This window comes from Amblyomma americanum, chromosome 1 (genome assembly GCF_052857255.1).
Source record: "Amblyomma americanum isolate KBUSLIRL-KWMA chromosome 1, ASM5285725v1, whole genome shotgun sequence".
Taxonomy (NCBI): Eukaryota; Metazoa; Arthropoda; class Arachnida; order Ixodida; family Ixodidae; genus Amblyomma; species Amblyomma americanum.
Window position 1 is genome coordinate 499,790,922 of NC_135497.1, and position 14,588 is coordinate 499,805,509.

Here is a 14,588-nt window from a genome sequence, read left to right on the forward strand (position 1 = left end):
GCACGAAGTCACGAAAGAAATACTTCCATGAGGGGCGGGGGGGGGGGGCGCAGCGTAAAATAGAGATTTATGAAATGCTGTCTGTCTCGGAAACCTATTGCAGTTCTTTACATGGGGTTTGTAATCATCCCTAGGCCGAGCCGGGACTGAAAATTTGACGAGTAAAGCAAGAAAGAAGCAATTTAATTTTTGGTCGACGGCAGCTTAAATTGTTTCTCATGTGTCTTTTGCATGATTTTGACAATTCCTGCAGTGCCAGCGCCTGCGCGAAAGCTTTATGTCAGACTTGAAGGCGACAGCCTACATTTATTACCCATGCCTGAAAAGGTCCCCGTGCGTATACGTGCGTGCACACATAGCGCCGAGAGCAGAGCAGGGCAAATCAGGCGGCCATGCGGGGGAGCCACGTGGCATATCTGGGGAGCGGGTGCACAGGACCAGCGAGCTGTGGGCGCGTAAGCAGGAGCGACTAGTAGGCTAACGGTATGTCTTGAATCGAGTTTGCCTTGAATTACGGTTTGTCTGGAATGGAGGGTCGAATCCCAGGAAAGTTGAGCTGAAAAGTGCGGGAATAACCGCAGGTATAAAAGGCAAATACCAAACATATCGGAGGCTTTCGAAAGTTCGAAAGCGAGCCAAAAGCAATATACGAAATATTCTGTAGGTTCTCAGAAACACCAGACGTGTAGTATGGAAGCAATGGGTGCAAAGAAGGGAAACACCAGTTATTGGTTTTGTTTGGTTTACGGAGGCTTAACGTTCCAAAGCGACTCAGGTTATGAGGGGCGCCGTAATGAAGGTCTCCGGAAATTTTGACCGCCTGGGTTCTTTAACGTGCACTGGCATCGCACAGTACACGGGCCTCTATAATTTCTCCTCCATCAAAATTCGACCGCCGCGGTCGGGATCGAACCTGTGTTCTTCGGGTCAGCAGCCGAGCGCCATAACCACCGAGCCACCAAAACACCAGTTATTGCTTGTCCCTAGAAGCGTACTGTAGGGCAGGCAATTGGGGGCATTATTTGCTTTTATTTTACTTGGTGCCTAGAAATTACCTGAAATCGGGTATTTGGTTCGCCGGAAAATCTTAGGAACATACTTCGGCGTCAATGTACAAATGCATTGAAGGCGTACAGTCCTTGTATCTGCTGACATATACAAAGCAAGCAAAAAGCAAAAGGGGCCGCTGTCCACATGCGCTGGCGGAACGTCAGCGGTGCGTGTTGCCTATTGAAACAAAATCATCAGCATATAAACGAACGCTGGCCTCGAGCCCACGTTTCCCCCGCACTTTTCAGGGTCATCGTGTTGCCGAGTTTTTTGTGCGGCATGGTGCAGTTTCTGAGACTTGGTACGTGGGGATTAGGTGTCGCCGGTAAATGCCTAAGCGTACGTGATTAAAGTTCAACACGCCTCATTACGTAGTCATAAACAGGACCAAGGCCAAAGCTAAGCTGGCAGCGCCTGCAATAAGATTTGTCTCCTGTTCAGAACGGCATGAAGCAGATCAGAATTAGCTGCAGAAAGTCGGCACTCAAGGCACGGGCGACGCACCTGTGACTGAGCGCATTCCCTTGTCAGTTATATTAACTGGCAAGAGAGGGCGCCAGCATCGCTGCGCACGAGACTGCCAAAGCCCGCGCGCGGGAGAGGGGGCAAGGGGGGTCTTCGGCTGGGATAATCGCCGCGAGCGGACGCGTCGCTCGCGGCTCCGCTCTTCGCCGGCGGGGCGAGGAAGCGACGGGGAGACAGGCTCCCGTACTCGTCCCGTCCGGCCTGCGGAGTTTATATCCCTTGCCCTAGCGCGGGCGAACATTCGCTCGGAACCTTGCTGGTGAGTCGGACGACCTCGATTCATTAGCGTACCTTGTTGCTAGCTGGCGTTATTGTTTCTGTAGCAATAAATGCCTGTTTGTGTCAGCCAATGTGTCGTTCCTTTGTTCCCTCAGAGCAAGGCCCGCCGTGGTCGGCGAGCGCTCGGTAGCGTACGCGATCACGGGGTGGGGTCCGGGCGGCTTTGAACCGTGTCAGCCGCGATTGAGTGGGGAGAACGTACTTATCTCCCCAATTCAAACCCCCACAAAGTCTGTCTAGAGCAATCGAGTTCATCCATGGTGTAATATTCTAAAACGGTGGTAATGTCTTCCTGCTGTAGTCTACGTCTTGTATATCTCTCCTGTGTTGACCATACGCCTTCTTCAACCACCACCTTCTTCGATTTTTGGATAACGTACCTCGTTGCCTCTGGAATAACTTCATGCGCATATTTCACAGTTAGGTTGCGTTGTACCAGCGTCAGCAGCTGGCAACGCTCTTGAAATGACGTACACCTATTGTAGGCAGCATGCAGGTTGTCTTCCCATCTGCTGCATTGTGCACATTTTCCTTCTGACGCACGCGAAGTCTCTGGGATATTATATGCTGCCTGTATCCCCAATCGGATTTTCGTCACCATAGCTCTTGCCACCTAATCCTCCTTTCGCTTTGCATAGGAAAGTCTGAGGCGTTTTTTAGAGCGCTCGGTGGCTTTAGGGGCGAGATTTCGGAGGTAAGGCTGACACTGAAGATTAAATTTTCTACGATTTCTTCCCCAGGGTGGAAGTCTTCGAATGTTTCGGTTGACTCTGCCTGCATATTATCTATGTCTTCCTTTAACTGACGGTAACAATTCTGACAGATGAAGTCACTTTCTCGTACTCGGAGAGCTTCTCCGGGAAGTAATACTTTTTTGAGAGCAGCGACAATGACTGTCTTTACACTGCGAAAATTACGTTATTTTTCAGTTCTCTGTTTGTGCCTTTGTGAGTAGTCGGCACAAAACGTTCGCCGCGGAAATCTCTTCATTAATGCAAAAACCCCACCGCTTCCGAAGATTATCGCGGGACAGAAGAGCAGGTGACGGATGCAGGGCCCAGGGATGCTTTTCAAAAAAAAAAAAGATGGACAGATGGATGGATTTTTAACACAGGCTGGCCACCGTTGACATTGATGCTGTTTCGGTCTGGCGTATGAGCCGAGAATGAGATTCCAAGTATGCTTGTCGAGGGAGCCCTCCAGCAAAGAGGAAACACGCGAGTACAGAAAACTACCCCACCGGGTCTACCAGGCCTGGAAAACGACACGCAAAAATCGAGATCCGAACAACATCCGTTCATCAGGGCTATCTCGGTCGAAGGTCGAAGGCTGAGGCATAACTGCCAGGCGTTCGGTGCGTAGCGATGGAAAGATTGCGGCGACTAAAGCCTCGGTACGGCGGCGGCACACATGGTGCTATGAAATTCAGGGTCGCGCCGGGTGTTATATCGTTATATAGCTATAGGAGCGGCTGCCAAGCGCGGTTCATCCCTGGAGCGGCGGTAGCAGTAAAAGGCATCTTGAGAGTGCGACGGGTGCATTAATTGTTTGCATAAACTACCCCTACACACACGTCACTCCAAAATAACGTGCTAAAATGTGCTTACAGTAATTTAGGTCCCACTGTTAGAACAGTACGAAAGCGAATAGGAGCTTTAGACCTTTGATTGTAACAGAAAACATTTACCCACAACAAACCGATACTAAATCCAGCTTCTGACGATTGCGCATCCTAAGAGGGAATACTGAGCAGTCGTAGGGATTGAAATCATGAAGTCTGTTTTGTATTTATTTTCATACTTTAAAACAATATAATGCAATACTTTTTTCGTGCCTTCGAATTACCAAGTATTGAGGATTATTGAAGCAAATTTTAACAAAATTCTATGAAGTTTTCTTTATTAAATCAAAGTCAAAGTTGCCACTTTTTGACGTTTCCGAACTTCTGCCAATTTTGAGCCAATATTGAAAAATATCTGTCAAGTGTAGAGCTACAAACCTCGCCCGAAGTGAGCACAAGTAGCTGAAAAATACTGAGAAAAAGATTCAGTGGGGAGATCTTAATTCATCTTGCCCTAAGGCTGCCCTGAAAAGTGCATTTTTTGCACCGCATACCTCAGGAAAGAAGTTTGCGATTTTTTGCTCAGAAGATTAACACCGCAAGAAAACGTTTTTTTTTCTGTTTGTATGGAACAAGTTGCAGAGGTACTGAAAAATACTGATGTGCGGAAAAAATTTATTGTGCATGCAGTGATGCTCCAAACATGCAACTTTGAGAAGTGGCAAAAACTACATTCTCCACCTCTTGTAACATACGATTTTTTTTCCGAGAAAACTACAGTTCCTTGCAAAAGAGAGGTTCATTCCTTTTTGTGAACACATTTACCCATCACATACAAAAATTTCATTGAAAAGAAAAATGGTCATGGGACCTCGATTACCGTTCTTATCTGAACATGCCCATCGTCACCAGCGTATGGGGGTAGCGGCCTCGGTCACAGAGGAGATGCCCTCGACCCGGCGTGGCAAACTCAGCCGGAGACCAGCTACCAAGTGACAAGGGGTTGGTCGTTTGGTGCCCAGCTTTCGCCGGTCGCAAGCCAGAGAATGGGTCGGAGCCAAAGGTTCACAAAACAACACAGTTTATACAGCTAAGAGGTGATACAGAGGAATTTCCTAATCACTCGTACGAGCAGATACGAAGTGATTTACAAATACAATGCAACTCGTGCAAAGTGACAAGAGAGAGAGGTACAATTAAACAAAATCTTTGCACCTAAAGTGCACTAACCCAGAGAAAGACAAATAAACAAACCACAATTTGTTCGCCGCGCACTGCGACAGCCCGATGACCTGAGGAGCACGATGGGGCCGATCCGCAGGCTGGCGCACGTTGCCTCGCTGGTCCGTGGCTGGGCGAGTGGTGTCCTCCCGGGAGTCGAGCGGGCACGCTTCTCGGAAGCTTGAACGGCGGCTCGGGCTAACAGACGTTTGTTTGTTTTTTGCTGCCAGGAAGAAAAAAAGGAAAGTGCACAGGCCTGCTCACTGGCTCAAGGCGAGCCACAATCGTTACCACGTGCAGATAGAAGGAGAGTTGAAAGACGGGATAGATAGACAGGATAGTAAGGACGCGCTAAAGACAAGGCCGATCCCGGAGGTAGTGCAATACCGGGCCAACCGGTGGCGGGAGTGAAGCATCCTGCAAACTCTCCGACACATTTCCAAAAATAAGTCCAACTTGGTCCCGTAACAGATACTTATGGGTCCGGACAATCGCTGCTTTATCTAACAGACGGCGGTTGCAGCCCCTCATTTATAGGCGCGGACCGCGTGTGTTTGTTCTTCGCGCCAATGCAGGCGCGCACATACACGCAGCTTTAACCGCAAAACTCCTTCTCCTTCTTGCGCCGGGCGCGCGACCCCATTGGTCGAGCGCGGAAACCACCTTCATTGCAAAACTAAGGTTCATTCCTTTGTGTGGACACATTTACCCATCACATATACAGAGATTTCATTGAAAACGAAAAATGGTCATGGGACCTCGATTACCGTTCTTATCTGAACATGCCCCCCCCCCCCCCCCCCCCACACACACAAGACATGATGGCGAAATTGCTTCTGCATGCCAGCTGTTGCAGGATTCGCAGCAGAAGCTGAAAGGAAAGACTATCTTTTTAACCAGCTGAGCACGCAACTGGGGCACTCGTAGCCACAGCGAAAGATCTAGAATCAGAATGACGGACTCTAATAGGGCTGTGTCAAACCCGCCATCATGTTCACGTAACGTCGCAACCCGCGGTGCACTACCGCAGGGGCGCTGGCCAGCGCCAGACGTTCGCAGCATTCACACTGCTTAGTGGCCCTGCTCCTGGTGCTGGCCTACTCTGCAGGTCGCCTCCTCCAACTGTTCCCTATTTTGCACACCCGGTGTCGGTCAATGAGTCATTCTGTTCTAAACTGAAGATTCTCTTGATCATTCGAAATTGCATATACCTCTTGCTGAGCCTCTCTATTGCCTTGTCTGCTTATATATATATATATATATATATATATATATATATATATATATATATATATATATATATATATATATACATATATATATATATATATATATATATATAAGCAGACAAGGCAAATGAAATGAGGGGCTCGTAGAGAGGCTCAGCAAGAGGTATATGCAATTTCGAATGATCAAGAGAATCTTCAGTTTAGAACAGAATGACTCATTGACCGACACCGGGTGTGCAAAATAGGGAACAGTTGGAGGAGGCGACCTGCAGAGTAGGCCAGCACCAGGAGCAGGGCCACTAAGCAGTGTGAATGCTGCGAACGTCTGGCGCTGGCCAGCGCCCCTGCGGTAGTGCACCGCGGGTTGCGACGTTACGTGAACATGATGGCGGGTTTGACACAGCCCTATTAGAGTCCGTCATTCTGATTCTAGATCTTTCGCTGTGGCTACGAGTGCCCCAGTTGCGTGCTCAGCTGGTTAAAAAGATAGTCTTTCCTTTCAGCTTCTGCTGCGAAACCTGCAACAGCTGGCATGCAGAAGCAATTTCGCCATCATGTCTTCACTGACAGAGTGAACTACAGTATACCCCTTTACATGTTAATATGTAGGGCGCAAAAGCCATTTGGCCATTGGGCAACCTTGTATAGCGTATTTGTTCAGTTAGGGATAATTCGCCACCCATTCATACTATTGGTAAGTCCGGCTTTATCACACCTTTAGCCCAATTTTACCAAGTAGCTAACTTCTCAGTGTGCTGGGCGATATTACCGAGCTTGGACAACGCTACCTTGAGAGCATATAAAGCCGAGGTCTTTAATGATTATAAAAGGCGTAAACCATCTTGCCTGGGTGTCTACTTAATTACGTTTGCATCACTGCTGTCACTTCGCTTTATGGTTTGCGCAGGGCTACGACGATTTTCGAGCGCTGATGAAAAACGCTCAAGTGGATGATTCCCCGTCGTATCATACTAAGGCAGTGAGGGACTACATGACTGAAAATGCTACTGCAAATAAAAGGGACTGCTCGGAACAAAGGTGAGTGCTGAATGATTTCTGTATTTTCATTTTATAAATGGAACGAGAAATCAACATTTGAACGCTGCACGACAAACGAGGAGCTGAGATGCTAAACATCCTAGTTTTTGTAACGTATTACGATATGCAGACGACGAAGCTATATGCACGCGGAGTCAGTGCCTAAACAGAGTCATCAGTCTACTTAAGTCGCCTTCTTGGTAAACGCGTAACACCTTGATATTCATCCCATAAAGACCATGTTCATATTATTTCAGAGCTCTCAATGAAACATTGACATTTCACCGTCAGATAAATTATAGAATAATATTTTACTGCCCTCACAAGAAGTTACGTTCTTCTGTGTTGTTCTCGATTCTCATCTTAAATTAATTTGATCTGCATAGAAAACATGCATCCAAAAAAAGTTGCGGTCAGAATAAGAATGTTAATAAAAATCCGCTTTTACTTGTCGCGACATATAAGTCTTTACAACGCGTTCATTCAAAGTCAACTTCAGTGTTGTCTTTCACCATGGGGTAACACTTACAACACGCAACTTCACCGTTTCTGCAAAATCAAATAGTAACACTAATTACCTTTAACCATTTTACTACACGTGCGGTGCCTCTCATTACTAATTTATGTATATTACTATTACATTATCTCTTCCAGAATAAGCTAGCATTGTTTGACCTTTAAGTTAATGAGCAACAAATTACTCTAGGCTTCATACGAGCCACTTTATTTAGTTACGCACAATCATACAAGGTTCACTGCTAACGCATACATCGTACCACTTAAAATCAAACCAATTTTCGACAAATTTACTGCAAATTTGATGTGTATAACGTTCTGGAACTAATTACCCATCCTAATTAAATCTTGTGTACTATTTGTGGTTTTTAAGATGAAATTAAAGAATAGCGGCTGATTGTACTAATAAAAATGATGCAATATTGTAAATATTGTACCCGATGCTATTCTTATTCCTGTTAACTTGTATACACCTTTTGATCTCAAATATAGTTTGGTGTTTTGTTCTAAAATTTTGTTTTTGTTTCAGCGGTTTTCATCAGACATGTATCCACGCAGTTGTTAACTGCAAAACATAAGTGTGTTATTTGAGACTAATTAATCGCACTTTATTTCGAGCGCTTTTTAGAACTGTGCTGTTGCTACCTTTAACTAAATTTCTATGCAAATTCTGTATGGGAGGGCCGCTTGACGGTCTTCAAAAAGCCTTTGGACCTCCTTCTTTATTATAACGTAAAATAATAACCAGTCACTAATAAAAAACCAAGAAAGGTTCCCCGTTTTTCACGAGAGAGAGAGAGAGCGAAAACTGAGGTTTTAATCGCATGAACGGTGAAGAAGCTGGCTATAGTAGCATGCCACTGGCCTGCTTCTTGACACTGGTGGAAGAAGAAGGACGGGAAGAGAGAGAGTGAAGATGGGAGGTGATATGTCATAATATATTAAGCCACGTGAAATACCCAAGGCGTAATGCTCTGATCCCTGCACGCATGCACATTCTCTCTTACATGTTACACAAAGCCGTAGGAAGTTGCTCAGGGACAAGTGTCCAACACATAGCGCACACCACTCATGCACGTGTACTTTGACCACTTTACGCGCAGTGGCGAGGAGATTACTGTATGTCTACGTACTGAGATCTCGTGTTTGGTGGTCATGTAGAAAGGGTTTATTTTTCAAAACTTTGAGATGTAAAGGGGTAAAAAAAAAATAGAGGAACCGGTTTGTAACCACCTGTTTTGTAAACAGTAGGCTGCCTAATCGGGTGCATTAATGCCCCCTCCCCGCAGTTCTCACGTCGTAGGAAGCATTGGCGCAGTGCACGCTCTACTTGTGCGCTGTCCAAGACAACGTGGCGAACTTCACATCCCTCGCTGTTCACCCCCAAGTGCCAGACAGCCCAAGGAGGGAAGTCGATGAGTGCATCGCAACACACGCAAGCGGAGCTCGAGCGTCGTCTGCGTATTCTCAAGGCAGGGCTTTGAAAGTGCACGGGGTTCGGCACCGCGTGCGGGAATTAGTGCGTTTAAGGTGGGAAGGTCCTCGCTGCTTTCTTACCTGTTGTCACCGCTTCGCGCACTTTTGCGTGCGCTCCCAGACACCCTTAGAGCGTGTGGGGGTAGCGGCCTCGGTCACAGAGGAGATGCCCTCGACTCAGCGTGGCAAGCTCGGCCGGAGACCAGCTACCGAGTGACAAAGGGGTTGGTCGTTTGGTGCCCAGCTTTCGCCGGTCGCAAGCCAGAGAATGGGTCGGAGCCAAAGGTTCGCAAAACAAAACAGTTTATACAGCTAAGAGACGATACAGAGGAAGTTACAATCACTCGTACGAGCACATACAAAGTGATTCACAAATACAATGCAACTCATGCAAAGTCACAATAGAGAGAGGTACAATTCAACAAAATCTTTACACCTAAAGTGCACAAACACACAGAGAGACAAATAATGAAAACAAAATTTCGTCACCGGACACTGCGACAGTCCGACGACCGGAGGAGCACGACGGGGCCGATCCGCAGACTGGCGCACGTCGCCTCGCTGGTCCGTCCTTGGCTGGTCGAGTGGTCTCCCGGGAGTCGAGCGGGCGCGCTTCTAGAAATCTTAAACGGCGGCTCGGGCTACCAGACAGTGGTTGCAGCCCCTCATTTATAGGCGCAGTCCGCGTCTGTTTGTTCTTCGCGCCAGGGCAGGCGCGCACATACACGCAGCTTCAACCGCACAAACTCTTCGTTCTTGCGCCGGGCGCGCGACCACATTGGTCGAGCGCGGAAACCACCTTCGAGAACAATCTAGGTCATTCGCGGAACGCTGAGTCATCGGTGCCGGAGTGAAGGGGGGGGGGGGGGTTATCCTTTGGCGCGAAAGGTTACCCCCTTTCCGTAGACAACAAGCAAAAACTTCTCCAACATTCGTGAAGAATCGGCGCCGCGCGTGTCTATGTTTACTTTGGCGCCCCGACGGCGAGCTGAGTGAAAAGCACCGTGCGCTCCGGGGTTTCTTCCCCACTGTTTTTTTTGTTTTACTTTACCACGCGCGGGCGCGATTGCTTAGGCGCAGCGCCGGTTTTTTTCGAACATGCGCCGAATTTTGTGACGCCTGTGCATTCAAGGATATTTACAGTGCCGGGCCAAGGCGATCGGCCCTTCCATATCTTCAGCAACATCGCAGAACACACCACCTGAAAATGTTTTTTTTTGCTGTAATTAATAACAATACTAAACCGATATGTAGTACAATTCCAACTGAACAACTCGAGGGAAATACACCAAAACTATTGTAATGCCGTATTGTAGAGCGAACGCAGATTTATATCTTTTTTTTTTTCAACAACCATTTTCGAAAGGAACGGGCTGCCTTTTGGCGTGCCTAGCTCAGCTAACACGGAATCATTTTTGTGTGCTTTGCTTCCCTGTTTTTGATTGCGGTGTGCAAGTTCTTGCTGCTTGGGGTGCGAATCTTTCGGCAATCCCTTCTTTTCATGTGGGATTGTACAAACACTGAATGAAATGAAACTTACGCGGTTCCCACATTAGTGATGACTGATAAGTCAGTTTCAACAAGGTCTGGAAAACGTGATTCTGAATTGGCGGAAGGAAACGTAATGAGGCCTCCGTTTTACCGAGACCGAAACCAAATCTTGATGCGATATTCAGATTGAAGTACTTGCACTCACTGATCCCTAAGGCTTTGGGATTATATCCGTCAACCGCGAGATAGGTTCTAGCCATTTCAGTCACATTTGTATCCATCTAGAATGCCTGAAAATTAATGTGATGATTAATAACGGAAAGTGGAATGATGCGCAGACGCGACCAACTGAGTGAAAGCTGCATTCCTTGTGCGGGTGCAAGATAAATTCTGACAATATCGCACCTTTTCCACCCCTTGGTCTTTTATTCTAGTCTATTCCCATGGTTTCTTCTAAGCTCAGGATATAGCGCGATGACATGGTGACACCACTCCTGACTTATAATTAGGACAGGAGCCGAAAATGTTTTGTTAATATATTTCAGAAAATTAATTTCGCCTCAGACATTTTCAGAACAGAGCATCAAAAAGACAAAACCATAGTCAAGCAACAGTAACACTTAACACGACCCTGCATGTGAATTCAACAGACTTGCACTTGCGAAAACTCGAGCTGCAGCTCCTTCGCACCACCCCGCGTGCATTATTTCATTGTCACCGCTCATTACGGGGAGATTACCACACCAAAGGTCGCCGGAGGAAAAGGCAGGGATGCTAATCGGAGTACTAAAGCGAAGAACACAAATAAGAGCATAGTGAAAGAGGGAAATAAAAGATGGTTAATGGTGGACGTGTTCCTGTAATAACTCCGTGGTGGCTTTCTCGCAGGATTGAGCGCTGCGCTCTTGAAGATTGCGTCTTGGGTGACACCGGCATTCGAATTCCCAAATTCTGCATCGTAGCGATACCGGTATACGCTATAATGCACCGTGATCCGCAGAACTCTCCTAATCCGGAAGCATTTGATGCCGACAGGTGAGTCTGTTAGTTTGGAAAAAATGACCTGCCTGCTCCCAAGAAAAGGTGGTCTAATCACGTTGTTAGTAAAGAGTTTTAGTATTGGGTCACCGCGCATAGGGTGACCCTATCTGCACACACACAGCGTTAGCGGAGCGGGTCACCATTCACGGCTTATAGAACAGGTCGCAAGCGGTCGCTTTACGGCGTTTGCACGCAGCGCCATGAGGGCAGAAAAGGAAAGTTGGTAGAAAAAATATAGAAATTGTGCAAATCATTCTTCTTTACCAAACAGTAATATAATAATAGACCAATCAATCCTCTAGTCGCCGTGGCTTTGACTTCGTCTTGAAAAACGCACCGTAACTATTCTCAGCCACTACACGTTTCCGCTTCCTGTGTTTCTACGACACCTCCGTAAATGTTCCCCGTTAGGGCTATGATCGGTGAGTTCGAGAAGCGATAGAGAAAAATAAAGCACTTTACTGTTCACCCTTTGCGGTCGAGTAAGTTGGAATGGAGCGAAATATTGCGGCACCATTTAATCATGCTACGGATAACTCGCAGCGACGTATCCACGGTGAATGCGTTGTGAAGCAAGCGGTCCCCGCTTCGATGCACGCCGCCATGTTTCCTACGCTATCCGGCGTTAGGCGGCCACGCTGTTTCACCGATTTAGCGTTAGCGTCGCCCTCTCACCCAAACACCCAAGGGCCGTTAGCGCTCTGCCCCAAAGCGATAGGGTGACCCTATACTAAAACGTCCCAATGACTGTGTACCTGCCTGACGTTTGCGGCAGCTACGTACTGATAACAGGCATAACAAGCGACAGCTATGGTCGCAAAAGCTTCCTGCAGCCTTTTAACCGCTGGTGCAACAGATCGAAATATTTTCACTTATTATCATGCAAGAACCTTCAGGATTTCAAATCTATGAAAACGTAGTCGCGCAGCCCCGGCGGAATTCTACTACTGAGAACAAGGTTGCAAGTCCAACTCCGCAGAGGTGGGAGGGGAGGGGGACGGCAGAGATGGGAGCACTTCGGGGGAGGCAAACAACTGCTGTTCATTGATTTTTCTGCGCAGATTAGAGAACCACTGGCGGTCAAAATTCATCCAAAGCCCTCAAGCACGGCGTGCCGCGTAGCCTGCGCGTGGCTCTGGCACAGAATATCTGATTTAGTTAAAATTTCCAAGACTGTGGTCTTTTTACTCACAAGCCCTTCAAATGAAACCAAAAGCAGCCAACGCCAGGTGTCCATCAAACCCAAACGAATGCGGCGACTGTTTTCATCTGCTGATAGTATATAGACGAGGGGAAAAGAAAGCAGAAGCAAGATCATGTCCGATTGACTGCCCTGAGGTGGGAACAAGGGATAAATGGAGCGGACGATGGGAAGAAGAGGCAGGAGCATGGATTAGGTGCGTAGGCATCGATGTATATGATCAGTCCCCTAGTGATTTCGGCCTGGGATTTTCTAGCAACAGTCGAATAGCTTTGAGGGCCGTTTTACGGCGAGGCCAACAATGTCGGCCGCCGAGAAAGGCCTACTGTAGATCTTTTTTTCTTTCTGCTGTGCAAAATTTTTAATTGCATCGTGCCTTATTACTTTCTCAATTTGGTTTAAACCCGTTAAGCTATACGTGGCACGCTCAGAACAATCTTTTTTTTTCTTAGACTGCCCACCACCTAACGAACGTCTTAGCCAGCCTGAGCACATCCGGAGAATCAAGCGCCGGGGTCGAAAGGAAAAGTCACAGGATGTGGGTAAAGGTTTCCTGGCGTCTGCAAATGTCACGCTCCCCGCTGTGTGTCATCCTAATCATACGCGAATGCGCCCCCCAACAACTGAGGCGTTTGCTAGCGATCACCGAACATCCGTCTTGAATATATTAACTTCCTTCTTGATCCAATCGCTCGCGAGCTTCCTCTGTGGCTCAATGCCCTATGAAGGAGTCTGGATAACGGCATTCCTCGGAATACCGACTAATCGGCCCGAACATCTTCACTTCATTGACGCGCTTCGCTACCATCATCTCACCCACACGCGGTAATCACATGACAATCTCCTATTAACAAACAGTCCTGACCTTTCTGAAACACGCGTCCCGAAAGAAATCACTTGTCATTAAGCCGTTCGTGGTCCATTCTCGCTTCCATAAGCTCACAATGAATTAAAAAAAGAAAACATAATCGACTAAGCCTCAAGAGAAGACGATACAATTAACTCGGTGTTTCATGGCTCTTTTTGTCGACATTCATGAAGGCTTCAGGAATCGTGTGGCTAACCATAATTGGTGCATATTTCATCAGACGCTAAAGGAAATCGGCGATTCTTGCGTGCCATAGAGACAATAACGCCGCCAGAACGATCGGTGCCTTACACGCGGGGTGAAGAGAAGCTTAAACTGGGAGAGCGTACAAAACCCTTGCAAACGAATGCTTTTCCAGGCAGATAAAATTAAGAAAGAGATATCCAGCCTCACAAAAAAGTTTTCTGGGTCGATGAATAGCCATTTGTAGTGTACCTCTGCTAATATGGTAAGAAAAATATACTAATTACTTTTCGGATGCAATAGACGCGAAGAACAAACGTTTGGTACGCCAACTTTTGTAAGAAGAAATCGGTGATCTACGAAGTTACGATGGCGTTGAGCAAGTACTGAAGCTTTTTTCAGCGGCAGATAGCGACGAACTTTTTCTTGACAGCTCACTGCAGCCTTCACAGTCTTTTACTGATTCTCGGTTTCCACCCGAAGTTGTCTCCACACTCAGCGCGTATAGCGCGATGGAGCGCGCACTCCATAATATTTATACGCTCAGGTCTCGATCGCGTCAGCGAAAAACGCCCGAAACTATGATCAGGATTCACCTTTCTTACTTTTCCTCATATTTCAACAATCCATTGACACAGAACGCGTACTGCATTGTGGTAGCATGTGTATCTTGTAAGTAAATTTAAATCGGGTAACAGTTCTCTCTCAAGTAACCATATGACCACCTTGCTCACCTCAGTAGTGTGGACGCTACACGTACATGTATCATACGCACATATTACAACCTACGTAAAAAAAAAATTAGCTTGGTCAGGCTAAATGCGACATAGATGCGCTAGGACTAGTTCCTGTGCTTAGTTTCACCTGATTATCGGCGAAATCGGTCGGTGCGGGCCTTGGCGCTGTCGC